General features: G+C 51.1%; 1 protein-coding gene across 1 annotated transcript in view; it reads left to right on the top strand.

Moving 5' to 3' along the window:
• The window catches only part of LOC136116223 (procollagen galactosyltransferase 2-like), a 161,579-nt gene that overhangs the window by 92,307 nt on the left and 54,511 nt on the right, over positions 1–14,761 (top strand). The window lies entirely within an intron of this gene.

The raw sequence follows: 14,761 nt of genomic DNA on the forward strand, positions 1-14,761 counted from the left end.
CAGCTGAACAGTGTGTGTGTGCAGGGCTGGCACACAGCAGTGTCCTCTCACAGCCAGGCCTCCTGCCAGAGACCTGCAGGACCAGCAGAGCAGGGGCTGGGCTGTGCCCCTGTGCACTGGACACCCCTTTGGAAGGAGTTTCAGGTCAATCACCATCGACTGGCCCCTCAAAACCATCATTTCCAGCACTGGCCTCTCACCCACAGAGGTTGTTCTTCCTTCCATGGATGGACACTCAATGAGTAGGTCAGCAGTCAATGTGCAGATGAGATGTGTGCAACTTTGTGCAGATGAGATGTGAGCACGCACATCATGTACGTGAGGTGACATGAACGCAAGCGAGCACAAACACCATCAACTGTTCTTTGGGCTTCCATGAAGGCCAGTGCCACAGACAAGGTCTTGAGGTCACTTCATATTGGGAGGAACACCCCATGGGAAATCACCTGAATGCAGCACTGGGTTGTGCTTCCTTTAACCAAGGTCCCCGTGTCCATTCCTCATGACGTGGGACATCTCAGCTCAGTGCAGAGCAGGGTGACACATCACAGGGCTGAGATGTCTCCTGTCCTTTGTGAGTGGCAACGGGAGGCCAGAGGGACACTGTGACTCCTGCCTCAGTGTGTAAAAGGGACAGACTCTGTCTCTGAACATCCCTGGGTGCACAAGGAGTCCAAGAGGTCAGCTCAGATGTGGACACCTGACAGACCCTGACATTTCTGTGTGTGACTCCAGCAACAAACCCCACTGGCTCAGTGAGATTGATCTCAGCTGCCTTGGACAGGCTCATTGCAAGTGCTCCAGTCTGCTATGTCACCCTTGCCCATGACTCCGGATTATGCTCTCAAAAGTGCCATAGAAACCAGAATGGTTCTGGGGTCCTTCGAAAACGCATCTCAAACCCATCTTCAAGAAGAGCACAAACAAGAACTGGGATAACTACAGGCTGGCCACCTGGGAAGGGGATGGGACACTCCTCCTGCAGCCGTTTCCAGGAATGTGAAGGACAAGGAAGGGATTGCTGAACCCAAATGGACAGGGGAAAGAAAGGCATGTTGTGTACAGGGTGTTTGCAAGGCTCAGCCATGGTCTCCTTCTGGCCAGAGTGGTGCTGATGGGGCTCAAGAAGTGGATGCTGGGTGGGAAGTTGGCTGAACCGTCAAGCCCAAATATCATCAGTGGTACAAAGTCCTCCGTGCAGCCAGTTACTGGTGTCATCTCTCAGTGACCAGCACTTGAACAACACTGTTGAACATCTCTATTCTCCCTTTCTAAGATATAACAGAGAGCCCTCTAAGTGCCTTGAGGGTGATGCAAACCTGGGTGGAGGCCTTGAGCAGGCGAGTGAGACAAGGTTCACCCTGCCTTGAGCAGGAGAGTGAGACAAGACGAGTGAGACAAGAGCTCTCTGTAAACCTGAGTTATTCTGTGATTTGACAGAATTTTTGCCTTGGAGAGGTTTCTGGAGAGAGAATAGGTGGAAGTATAGTAAAAAAAAAAAAAAAAGGAAGGGTAGAAGAGGAGATACAGAAAGTGTTACCGGAAGCACAGGAGTTCCAGTGAGGAGTGCTTTTCACCCACAGTGTTAGTAGGAAATATATTTGACAAATTTGAACAAGGTGAGGAAGCGAGATGGGTGTCTGCAGCCTGTGGGAAAGAGGGGCAGGTGTAGGACTGTGTAGGACATGCTTCAGTCTTGGTCAGGTCCTGGGCCATAAGGAGGGGGATGGATGGGTGTGGTATTATGAGGTCAGTTGTGTCTCAGACACTCATAATCCAGTCAGAATCCTGTGGCTGTGAAGGGGCAGTGAGGTCAGTTCTGTCTCTGGAGGTGACAGCCCAGCAGCAGGGACATGGCTGGGAAAGAGCGTCTGCCTAAGTGCCCACAGGCCCTACCCAGGAAGAGGCCTTGGAGATGGGTTGTCATGTCCATCCCGCCTGAGAACATGACGGGACAGCAGCAGGGACATGTGCAACTTGGAAGGTGAGGACTGGATATGAGGAGGAAGAAATGTCAGTGGAAGGGCAGTGCTGTGGTGCAAGAGGTCACCCAGAGGGAGCTGGATCAGCCCATGGTTTGTGTTCCAAGAGCAGCCAGTGAGGGTGCAGACACAGCAGTGAAGGTGCAGAAATGCCGGGCTGAGAGCAGGTGAGGAAGCGAGATGGGTGTCTGCAGCCTGCAGGGAAAGAGGGGCAGGGGTAGGACCGTGTAGAACAGCCTGTGGTGATGGCAAAGGGTGCTGGCAAGGCTGGAAGGGACCCACAGAACCCAGGTCTCTGTCCCCTTGGCCATGGCAGTTGTCTCTGCCACTGAGGCCCAGGAGAAGCCATGTTGTCCTCATGGCACTGGGGCCTCGCTGCCTCCTTGCAGCCCCGTGGGGAAGCTGGAAGTTGTTGTCCCAGTGTTGTCCTTCCCTGGGCCTTGCACACCCACATCCCATGGTCCCAGGAAGAGCTCTGAGACGTGTGTGAGGGACAGGATCCCCCTTCCCATTGCCTGGAGGTCATGGCTTCTCCTTTCTGCTTCAGAAAGCAAACCAAGGGTTTCTGAGCATCAGAACTGAAGAGAAGACTAAAAGTAGACCTCATGGTGGCTACAGCTTCCTCACAAGGGGAGACGGAAGGGAAGGTACTGATCTCTTCTCTGTGGTGACCATTGACAGAATCCAAGGGAATGGAAGTAAGATGTGCCAGGGGAGGGTCAGTTGGACATGAGGAAAAGGTTCTTCACCCAGAGGTGCTGGACACTTCTGCCTCTGCAGGGAATAGGCCAACAGCAGGAACATGGCTGGGAAAGGACTGTGAGATCACACATACGAGACGAGCAATCGGGCCCAATCAGCATGGCTTTGTGAAAGGCAGGTCCTGCTTGACCAGCCTGATCTCCTTCTATGACAAGGTGACCGGCTGAGCAGATGAGGGAAAGTCTGTCGTGGGGAGTGAATCCACCACACAGGCTGTGGGTGTTGTGTCCTTAGACTGCAGTAAAGCCTTTGACACTGTATCCCACAGCATCTCCGGGAGAAGCTGCAGCTCATGGCCTGGATGGTGTATCTGTAATGGGTAAAGAACTGGCTGGAAGGCCTTTTGTCCCCTGGAGCCATTTGTTCCCTTTCTGTTCACATGGGCATCCCATGAATGCATCACTGCTCTCCTCCACTGTAGACAGGCACAGGGCCTTCTCCACCTGGACCTCAAATCAATGCCACTGGTTTCTCCAGCAACCTCATCCTTGACTCCGGGATGTCCAGAACAGCCCTCCTGAGAGAGTTTGACAAAGCCTTTTTTCTGCACCATCCCCACATCCCTGCTCAATCCCCTCATCCACAGCTTAAGGACCAGAAAGGTTGGGTGTAAGTGGAGCATTGAAAGAAATGGACAGGAAAGCTTTGAAGTGCACAAGGAACCCATCAACATGTTGGCCTGCTGCTCTCTTCTGAACAGGCCCAGAAGACCTGGACAGCATGTGCTGTGTCCCAGAAATTCGCCTGGAAGGTTGGGTTATGGAGAAAAGGTTTGGTCTGGGAAGGGACAGACAGGTGCTGGTGGAACTGGCTGGTGTGAGCGTGAGACATCTCTCCAACACCTCAGAAAAGTCCTGGCTCTCAGGGAGGTTGCAAGGTCCTCTGAGAAAGAAAATATCAAAAATGACGTATCATAGAATCAGAGAATAATTGTGGTTGGAAGGGGCCCTTAAGATCACCAAGTCCAACCCTAACCTAAATCTGGCACTAAAACATATCCCTAAGTGCATCATTTATATGTCTTTTAAACACCTTCGGTGATGGTGACTCCACAACCTTGCTGGGCAGTCTGTTCTGTTGCTTCTAAACCCTTTCCCGAAAGAATTTTTTCCTAATATCCAATCTAAATCTCCCCGTGTGCAGCTTGAGGCCATTTCCTCTTGTCCTATCACTTGCTACTTGGGAGAAGAGACCAACACCCACCATGATTAAACCTCCTTCCAGGCAGTTGTGGACAGTGACAAGGTCTCCCCTCAGCCTCCTTTTCTCAAGGCTGAACAGCCCCAGCTCCCTCAACTGCTCCTCATAACACTGGTGCTCCAGATCCTTCACCACCCTCGTCACCCTCCTCTGAACTCTCTCCAGCACCTCAATGTCTTCCTTGCCATGAGGGGCCTAAAACAAACCCCAGGATTGAAGGTGCAGTCTCACCAGTTCTGAGTACAAAGGGATGATCACTTCTCTAGTCCTGCTAAAGCTCTAATTGGATCAAGGCTTGAACACCTTGGTGTGACCCAGTTGGTGACAGGTTGGACTGCAGACTCCTGAGGTCCCTTCAACCTCAGTTCTCTTATGGTCCCATTGTGATGTTGGACTCTGTTTCTAACTGGAGCAGAGCAGATGATGATGGGGCAGGATCCACCTGTGCTGTAGGTGACCATCTAAACCAACATCTCAGCCAGTGAACCAGCCAACACCTCAGTGTGACTCGCTCTGGGCAAAGTGTGGGGAGTCCTGGGCAGGAAAGGTTTAGAGGGCATGGGGCACTATGCAAGACACAAAATGATCTTGGCTTCTTGCTTGTAAACTCATTGTATGTCAGCTAATGTCAATGAAAATTAAAATACGAAGAACTGAAGACAAAGATCCAAAGCAAAGGAAGGTGTCAACATACTTCTCATTCATTTCTTTCTTTCTTTCTTTCTTTCTTTCTTTCTTTCTTTCTTTCTTTCTATTTATTTAGTCATTCATTCATTCATTCATTCATTCATTTGAGAGTCTTTCTAGGAGGGTTACTTTTCTTTGAAAGAGTTTTCCAGAACTGGGCATGGATTTAGGACACAAATGTCTTCAGCTACAGGGACACAAACACCTGGTGCCAATGCAGGTGCCCCAGGAACCCCTGCCCAGGCTCCACCTGCATTACAAGGTGCTCTGGTCTCCCCAGGTCCTGTGTGACAGATGCCAATTCCAGGCAGGCACCTCAGGTACATTGGGACCCCTAAAACAGCACTGGCTGTTTATGGTGGGACAACTGATGACTGATGTCTGCATTGAAAGGTGCACTTCTTTGTTGTTCTTTTTTGGTTTTCAATGGTTTTTTGGGGGGTTTGTTTGTTTGTGTGGGTTCGGTTTTTGTTTCTCTTTTTTTTTTTTTTTTATGTTTTTTGTGTTGGCTTTTTGTGTGTGTTTTTTTGGTGTGATTTTTGGTTTTGGTTTTGGATGTTTTACATATTAAAACAAAGAAAGAAAAAAAAGAGCCAAAAAGTGAATTAATGGGAAGTGTACTAAGAGCAGGAGAAGAGATAACGGTCTTCCCCTGTACTTCTATTACCAACACTCTATTATTTCACCTCCCTCGTCATTCAGGAGTTCCCACCTCTCCTGATCCAATGTCCATGTCAAAGGACAACTTTCCAGCACTGTCTGGACGTTTGCCCTTCCCAGTGCTCTCAGGTTTCTCCTCCACTTGCTCTTTGGTCATTCAGTTCCTCTCAACTGTCTGGTTCTTGCTTTGAGCTTCAGGGAGTTACGAACTTGCCCCATTCTTCAGAGCTCTAATTAACATGACAGTCAACACGTTCATTGTGTTTATTTCTATCCTCTCCTATCTCTCTGTGTAAACCAGTTCTTGTGTGGATGTCCCTAGTGGATGATGGACCTCATCAGATCCAGCTTACACACACAGCTGAGGAAAGTGTTTTACTGTTTGTTAAACTGTGCAGTGTTTGCACAGGAGAGCAGGTGGAGCTGGTGCACAGGAGCTGCAGCATCTCCTGCAGAGCTCAGTGGAGAAGTCTGATGTGAGGAAAAGTGGTGCAAGTCTCTGGTGGCCGATGAGGGAACCAGCAGACTGGGGGTTTGGGGTGAGGAGCGAGGTTGTCCATACAGTGTCCAGCCTCAAGGGACTGTTCTCCTGCCTGTCCAGATGTCTTCAGGAGACCCTCGGGATCAATGTCCAGTGTAGAATGCTGCTGTCACTTCTCCTATACACTGAAAAATGACAGAAAATACCCTTGAAAGAAAAAACCCTCCTTTATGAAATCTTCTTTGAAATCTTCATCAGCAAGTGTCCCCTTGAAACCTCTCCAGGTAATTCTACAAGTCTTAAAGATTTGAATGAGATTACAGAAAGAAGCATTGCTCCTTAGGGTTTTCTGTGTTTTAATGAGCCTTATGGTGTATTTGGTGCTGAGTCCATGAACCTCAGATACCAAGCACAGACTGAAGAATCTGCTCAAGAAGTCCAAGTCAGAAGCAAACTCCAAAGTACCTTGAAGCATTAATGGGTCCCACTGAGGGCTGTTACTGACAAAGGCTCCCCGGGGACTCGTTAGTGCAGAGAATTGGAGACAGTGATTGCATCAGGCAAAGGCAAAGTGCAGCAGCTCTGATGCTGAGAAAACCCTTGGTTTGTTTGATGAGGGACAATGGCCAAGCCTTGAGCCCCTGCCCCTAGGAAGGGAGATCCTGTCCCTCATGTGTGGCTCAGGGCTCTTCCTGGGGATGTGGGGAGTGTGATGCCCAGTGCAGGACAATGGTGTGACACTCCCTGGGGGTGCAAGGAGGCAATGGGTGCCATGGCCATGACAACCATGTGTCTCCTCTTAGGCCTTGCTGTCAGGGACATCAGCCATAGCCAAGGGGACAAAGACCTTGGCTCTTTCAGGGACCTTCAGCCTTGCCAGTGTCCTTGGCCATGTCCACCACAGTCCATCCTACACTGTCCCAGGCCTGTGGCTGTTTCCCTACAGGCTGTAGACACCCCATGCGCTTCCCCACCTTGTTGTCACCCCAGTGTGTCCCCACCTGTGCTGCTATCTCTCCATCCTCACCAGCTGTTCCTGGAATCACAAAGTCATTGCTGATCCAGAGTCCTTCTGAATGACCACAGCACTGTACTCAGAATGACATTTCTTCATCCCGCGGTCCACTCTGAACATCCAGAGCTGCAGTTTCTGACGGTTTTCCTTTCTCATGCTGTTCCCTCTACCAACAAAAAAAAAAAAAAAAAAAAAGAAATTGCCATCATCTTAGAAAGTGATTTTCAAGTTTTCTGAAGCTACTACTGCCCTTTCTTTTCATGATTTTACCACAACCACCAACTAAGACCATGACAGCTGCTCACATCCTGCTCGCAGTCCCCAGGTGGGACAAGGGAGAGAACTGAAAGGGAAGGGAGAAACTTGTGGGTTTATAAAATAAAAAAAATAAGACAATAAAAATAATGCACTACTACAACTAATATACTAAAATATACATACTAAGCTATACATAAAGTAAAATATATGATATTCAGTACAATCCCTCACATAACTCCAGTTGTGCTGAACAGACAGCCCAAAAGAAGAGAGCACCCTGGTCCTGAAGAGCTGGTCCCAGCAACAGAAACTAGAAGTGAAAAAGGCAGGGAGGCCCAAGGCCAACTGAAAAACAGCAAAACATCAAAAAAATGAAATAACACTGGACTCCCAATAGAACGGAACTTCTGAACAGAGCCAACCAAAGTAGCCAGAAAACCAAAACTAACTGGCTGGAAAAGGCATCTCCAGCTTTATACCGAGAATGACGCTAATGGTAGAGAATAGCTTGTTGATTGACCTGGATGTCAGTCAAGGCGCTGTCCTATCTGTGCCCCCTCCTACCAATTTGATCCTGCAGCTGGACACCAGAGAAGCCCTTGGTTTCACTGACAATAGTCAAGGAAAATTAAATAGAAATAGATAAATTAAATTAAGAAAATATACTCAGTGCTATCCCCCGTGTAACTCCAGTCACACGGAACAGCCAGTCCTGCAGAAGGGAGCACCTTGGTCCTGAGCAGCCCATCCCAGCAAGAGAGAGCAAAAGGGCAACAGACAGAAAGGCCCAAAGGCCAACTGCAGAATGGTAGAACCGCAAAAGGCCGAACTGACATCGAACTCCTGACAGAATGAAACTTGTGAATGGAACAACCAAACCAGCTGGAAAACCCAGAGTAACGGATGTAACAAGCCCTAAAAGCCGGCTCCAGCTTTAGACTGAGCATGACGCTAATCATAGATGATATTTAATCATTAAGCCTGCATGTCAATCCAGGTGCTGTCCTGTCTGTGTCCCCTCCTGCCAATCTGCATCTGCAGCTGGATGGCCAAAGAAGTCCTTGGTTTCCCTGACAACAGCCAAGATATCAGTGAGTTCTGACATTCCTTTCATAGCAAATGCCAAACACTGTGAAGCTGCTAAAATGAAAAATGAACTCTATCGCAGGGAAGAAACAGCATTATCTCACTATTCTCATAGTAAATCTAAACAAAAGACTGTACTGGATGTGAAGGAAAATGCATGAATAATATTAACTCAGTTTCAGTAAAAACAGCACATTTCCTCAGCCTCCTCTTCACCAGGCTGAAGAAGTTTGGGTCTCTCAACATCTCCACATGTGACCCAGACTTTCTCTGGCCACATGGCAGCTCCTCCCTGTTCCTCCAGAATGGGGAACCTCACACTGGGACACACCGCTCCAGATGTGACCACACCAGTGCTGAGTCACGATGGACAATAAGTGCCCTTGTCTGGGTGGCCACGCTCCTCCCAGTGCAGTGCAATGTGCTCATGGGCATATTCCTGTTTAGCACCACTGAGAACTGGCTGAACATCCAGGCTCAGAGGGTGGTGACCAGTGGCACAAAGCCCAGCAGGAGGTACCATGAGGAGCACTGAAGGACACCATATCCCTATCCAACATCTCCTCCTACAGGTGTCTCTTGAGTCCCTGGAACCACCTCAGTGCCAAGGGGGAGAGCACTGCCTGTATGGTTTGGAAGAGATGGGGTCTGGAATGAGGGTCCTGGGGCAGTTTCTCCTCGTTGTTAATGCAGCAACAAGTTGGACTAGATATTTGGAGAGAGGAACACTTCCTAAGGGCCTCCAATGGGCATGGGGATGTTCTACAGTTTCCTGCATGCTGCCTTTTCTGGCGGAGATCACAGAGGCTGCCAGCCCTTTGGAGGACCCAGGACAGGCCTTGTCCTTCCTCTGGTCACAGCTGAACCACAGTTCTCCAGCTCGGCCCCAGCTCAGGAGCCGTGTCTAGGGGTGGCTTTTGGGGTAAGGTTGACAATAGGGGTGCATAAGTTTGTCTTAAGGACATGTGATGAGCACCAGGACTGAAGTAACAGATGTGGGTTCTGGGTGAATACTTTCTGCAGTGCAAGTCCTGACACAGGGTCCCAGACTTGCTTTCCATGCCACCCTTCACAAGGAATGATGCACTAAGAGTTGGCAAGTGGGGGACACCAGTCCTTCTCCAGCTACTTCCCAGGCCTGGTGAAGCAGCAGGACAGCAAGGACTTCTGGCCCTGTACCCTCAACTCTGGGTGTTATCTTGGGGCAGCTGAACACCAGCATTTTTCTCTCCAGGGCAATTTCCAGCCCAGGTCAGCTCCGGTCTGACCTTCCCCATCCCTCCTCTGATCTGCTCTGGTGCTCCTGGCCCCTTCCCTGTGCCCCCCACAGGACCCCAACCTGGCACTGGTGCTCTGCAAAGCAGGTTGGCTGCAGAACCATGGGGTGACTGCACGCTGGTTGTGCTGCTCAGTGAGGGACACAGATGCAACTGGATGGGCTGCAATGTCACTGAGCTCATTCCCCGGGGTCTAAAGCTCTAGAATGGGCTCAGAGCATTTCTTGTGACTCCCTGGGGTTTCCACTCATTTTGGTTCAGCAATCCCTTCCTTGTCCTTCAGGTGCCTGGAGATCGGTACAGGAAGATGCAGACTATCCACTTCCCAGGGATGGAGGTAGGCTGACCAGCCCGTAATTCTTCAGATTCTCCTTCCTGCCCTTCTTGAAGGTGAGTTTGACATCGTCCTTTCCCAAGGTCATCAGAACTTCTCTGATTCTGCAGTCATTTTTGAAAGCACAATCCAGAATCATGGACAAGGGTGATGTAGCAGACAGGAGCACTTGCAATGAGCCTGTCCCAGCAGCTGAGATGAATCTCACTGGGCCACTGGGGATTGTTCCTGGAGTCACACACAGAAATGCCAGGGTTACATCAGAGCCAGTCTCAGGAATTCTTATGCACCCAGGGGTGCTCAGAGACAGAGTCTGTCCCTTTTACACACACAGGCAGGAGTCACAGTGTCCCTCTGGCCTCCTGTTGCCACTCCAAAGGGACGGGAGACACCTCAGCCCTGTGGTGTGTCACCCTGCTCTGCACTGAGCTGAGATGTCCCACGTCATGAGGAATGGACACGGGGACCTCAGTTCAAGGAAGAAGAGCCCAGTGGGTGGTTTCCCATGGGATGTTACTCCCAACATGAAGTGACCTCGACACACTGTCTGTCCCACAGGCCTTGATGGAACCCCCAGGAATAGCTGATGTTGTTTGTGCTCACTTAGGTTCATGTCACCTCTCGTACATGATGTGCGTGCTCACGTCTCATCTGTACAATGCAACATGGATTTCTGACCTACTCATTTAGTGTCTCTCCATGGAGGCACAAAGAACTTCTATGAACTGTTGTTTGAGGCCAGTGCTGAATATGGTGGTTGTGAGGGGTCAGTCCATGACGATGCCCTGGGGCAGCTTCTGTGGGGTGTCCAGTGCATAGGGGCACAGCCCAGCCCCTGCTCTGCTGGTCCTGCAGGTCTCTGGCAGGAGGCCTGGCTGTGAGAGGACACGGCTGAGTGCCAGCGCTGCACACACACACTGTTCAGCTGTACAACGGTGTTTTCATCTGTGGCCACTTTTGTAGGAACATGCTTGAGAAAAAAATTTGCAAGAAGATATAAAACATTGTGCACTGCCCTGAGGAGAGCCCTGTTGTGAGGCCAGCTCTGTCACAGCAGTGCCCATTGCCTGTCCCTGCCTGCGCTCACAGCACTGACACACAGCAGGACAGGGACCAAGCTGCCAGAGCGCTCAGGCCTTGCACCAACACAAGGGATGAGAAGGAGAGTGTGGGAGTGGAACCAGAACAGGTCTGGAAGACCAAGCGCCGGTGCTCCCTGGCAGTGCTGCCATGTTGGACATTTTTCGCCCTTCTCCCACACATAGTAACTGTCCCTGCAGCTCCAGAAAAGCCTTCGAGGAAGAAGCTCAGAGGAAAACATCACTGCAGAGCCCTTTATTTCATTTAAATACACAGAGAGGATGGCTCCATATTTATGCAGCCAGCCGGTTGAAAATGAAAAGCAGACAGTGAATTAGAAAGGGGATGACAAACATAAAAGGATTTATTAAAGAATAACCACCACCATCACACACACACACAAGTCTGGGCCTCTAATAAGTTACATTAAAACTGTTATCTATTAAAGAGAAGATGATGAACTCTTTATTAGTTTTGAAATGCATCCCGCTATTAGTTTCCTCAGGGCATCCTTGAGCTTCGTGTTCCTCATGCTGTAGATGAGGGGGTTCAATGTTGGAGGTATCAGCGAGTATAGAACAGACACCAGCAGGTCCAAGGATGGGGAGGAGATGGAGGGGGGTTTCAGGTAGGCAAAAAAAGAGGTGCTGGCAAACAGAGAGACCACAGCCAGGTGAGGGAGGCAGGTGGAAAAGGCTTTGTGCCGTCCCTGCTCAGAGGGGATCCTCAGCACAGCTCTGAAGATCTGCACATAGGACAGCATGATGAAAATGAAGCACATAAAAGCCAAACAGGCACTAACCACAATAGGCCCAGCTTCCCTGAGATAGGTGTCTGAGCAGGAGAGCTTGAGGATGTGGGGGATTTCACAGAAGAACTGGTCCAGGGCATTGCCCTTGCACAGGGGCAGTGAAAATGTATTGGCCGTGTGCAGCAGAGCATTGAGAAACCCAGTGGCCCAGGCAGCTGCTGCCATGTGGACACAAGCTCTGCTGCCCAGGAGGGTCCCGTAGTGCAGGGGTTTGCAGATGGCAACGTAGCGGTCGTAGGACATGACGGTGAGAAGAGAATACTCTGCTGTAGCACAGAACATGAAAAAAAAGAGCTGGGCAGCACATCCTGGGTAGGAGATGGCCCTGGTGTCCCAGAGGGAATTGTCCATGGATTTGGGGACAGTGGTGGAGATGAAGCCCAGGTCGAGGAGGGAGAGGTTGAGGAGGAAGAAGTACATGGGGGTGTGGAGGTGCTGGTCACAAGCTATGGTGGTGATGATGAGGCCGTTGCCCAGGAGGGCAGCCAGGTAGATGCCCAGGAAGAACCAGATGTGCAGGAGCTGCAGCTTCCGTGTGTCTGCGAACGGCAGGAGGAGGAACTGGGTGATGGAGCTGCTGTTGGACATTTGCTTTTCCTGGACATGGGGTGCTGTCATGAGAAAAAAAAAAAAGAGACTCCAGGGAAGAGTTCTCTGACAAAAATCAAACCAACTCCTATAGACACTCCCCAGTCACACACAGACACCCTTTTGTTTTTCTATGAGAACTTTCTCCAGCACTATGGCTGGAGCCCTGCTTGGTGCTTCCCAAATGTGCAACCAAGAGCAGGGCCTGTGCCCATGGGCTCTCGGTAACTCAGCCCAGCTCTGCAGAAGTGGGGCCACGGGAACGGTGGGAACTGCCCTGGTTCTGCTAACACAGAAGAGCTGTCAGCACTTGGTTTCCCATTCACAAGGAACAGAGGTGGTGAAGGCAGTTTGGGAGTTCCAGGATTTTTACGTCTCCCACCATATTCACTGCAGAGTGTTGTTGGGTGTCAGAAACCCTCAGCATTTCTGCGGCACTCAGGGAGAACAGAGCGAGTCCTGTGAGACCAGAGGATGCCTGTGGGTCAGTGCAGAATGAGGGCAGCTGCTCTGTCCCTCTGTCTTGCTCCAGCTGCCCTGGGCTGGCACCTTTCTGAAATGGAGCCTGATCACACTCCCATGTTACCCTGAAAAGCCACTGGGAGCTACGGAGAAGAGGGATCTACCTCAGACCACAACATGTCTCACCCTTTCTTAAGGTCTCAGCTCCCCACATTTAGCCCAGGACACACACGGCAGATTTCACAAACCCAACAGCATTTCCTACACCATAGAATTTCTGCACTTCTCTGTGGTGAATTCAGATAATGCTGAAGTGCTATAGGACAGGTTTGCATCCTGGAGGAAATCTCAGAGCTTGGAAGGAAACAGCCAAGAATCCTAATGATGGCATTTGATTGAAGGAGACTCAGCTCATTCCCCAGTCCCACAGACTGCATTGCCCACAGCCCCACAGGGCAGAGCAAAGCTGGAACACGTGTTCCCATGGACACACCTGCAGGAAAGGACCCACAAGATCAGGCTGTGACTCTGCAGCTGAAACTGCCATCCCCAGAGAGCCTGACAGCAAGAACAAGATCCCAACAGCAGTGACCCAGAGCAGGGGAGCAAGAAGGACAATGCGGTGAGGGTGGGTGTGAGAGAGGCCAGGGCAGAGGCAGCCGGGCACTCAGACAGCGTCACCCTTCCCCAGCTGTGCAGTCACCTCCCAGACACCAACATTGCCGGGCAGCTGCTCTCAGCCCCTGTGCTCTGCAGAGGAACTGGAGCTCTGGCTGCACAGGAGCTGCTTCATGCCTTGGAGCCCCCGGCCCTGAGGGCAGAGGCTTTGCTGGGGGGGAGAGGAGGCCAGGGGGCTGCTCACAGGAGGGATCTGCACTGCAGGGGATCACAGGGACTTTTCTCTGTTCTCCCTCCCATAACAATTCCGGGTTTAGTTTCCTCTCATTTCTGATCATTTCCCTGCTGCCTGGAGATTCTCCCCCTGGGAGGTGTTTCCCTGTCCATGTCTCTTCCCTTTCAGTGCTCACAGACCCCATCCCACCCTCTGTGCCCTCCCCCTGGCCCTACAGGTCCTGCCTGTTCCCAGGGCACTGCCTGGGGGCATCTTCCTGTTTGCAGGTTGGAAAACAGGACAGGTCAGACTGAGGCTGAGGGGTCCAGCCAAGGTGATGCAGGTGCTGTGCAGAGGCAGAGGGGTGGTGAAGGGATGTTATGAGCCTTCTGGCAGATGTGCTGATCACTCAGAGTTGCAGTTCAGGAGTCTCAGTGACTTGTTTAAGCATGAGAGCTCATTTTCATTTTATCCTTTCCTGCACCCCCCACCCCTTGGGATAGGAAACTGAAAAGACAGGCTCAGGAAAGCTCCTTATCTGTCTGGTAATCCTTGCATTGATCTTGTCCTTGAGTCATCCCCTTGGAAAAATGCTGGGGTTGATCTCGATCTGTGAGCAGCCCTGACCCACACAGCAACCTCTCCACAGCAGAAACACATTTCCTGCCCTATAGGGTTTGCTCCTTTCACCCACATTTTCAACCCTCAGTATTGTTGTTATCTCCCCAGGCAGGCTGAGCGCTGACCCTGGCAGGCGGCAGAGTCCCTGCCCTTGCACAGCCCTGGGGTGCAGGGACCCTGCTCTGCAGGACAGCCCTGGGCACCCCTGGGTGCTCACCCGGCTTCACAGCTGTTCAACATTGCCTGACAAGAGCCCCCTCCTTACAGATCCCACCAGCTGTGCCTGTGCCAGTTTGAGGAGATGCCTCCAGGAGCTACAGCTGCATTGCCCTGCACCCAGAGACTTACCATGGCAAGGGCTGCAAAGGTTTCTCCTCCAGTGAGCTCTCAGTCATCCTCCCAATCCTGACCACCTTTAATCTCTCTCTGCCTTGCTCGTCTCCCTGAGATCCCCAGGCAGAGCCCTCAGCCCTGCTGCGCTGTGCAGAGGAGCTGCTCCTGGGCAGAGCTGTCTCTCTGCAGCGCTGCCGCTTGCCATGAGCTCCCTCTGTCCCAGGAGCCCAGCCCAGCTCAGCAGCACAGGAGCAGCCCAAGGCACTTTAATGATGGCTTTGGTGCTGAGTCC

Source organism: Patagioenas fasciata, chromosome 7 (assembly GCF_037038585.1).
Source record: "Patagioenas fasciata isolate bPatFas1 chromosome 7, bPatFas1.hap1, whole genome shotgun sequence".
Taxonomy (NCBI): Eukaryota; Metazoa; Chordata; class Aves; order Columbiformes; family Columbidae; genus Patagioenas; species Patagioenas fasciata.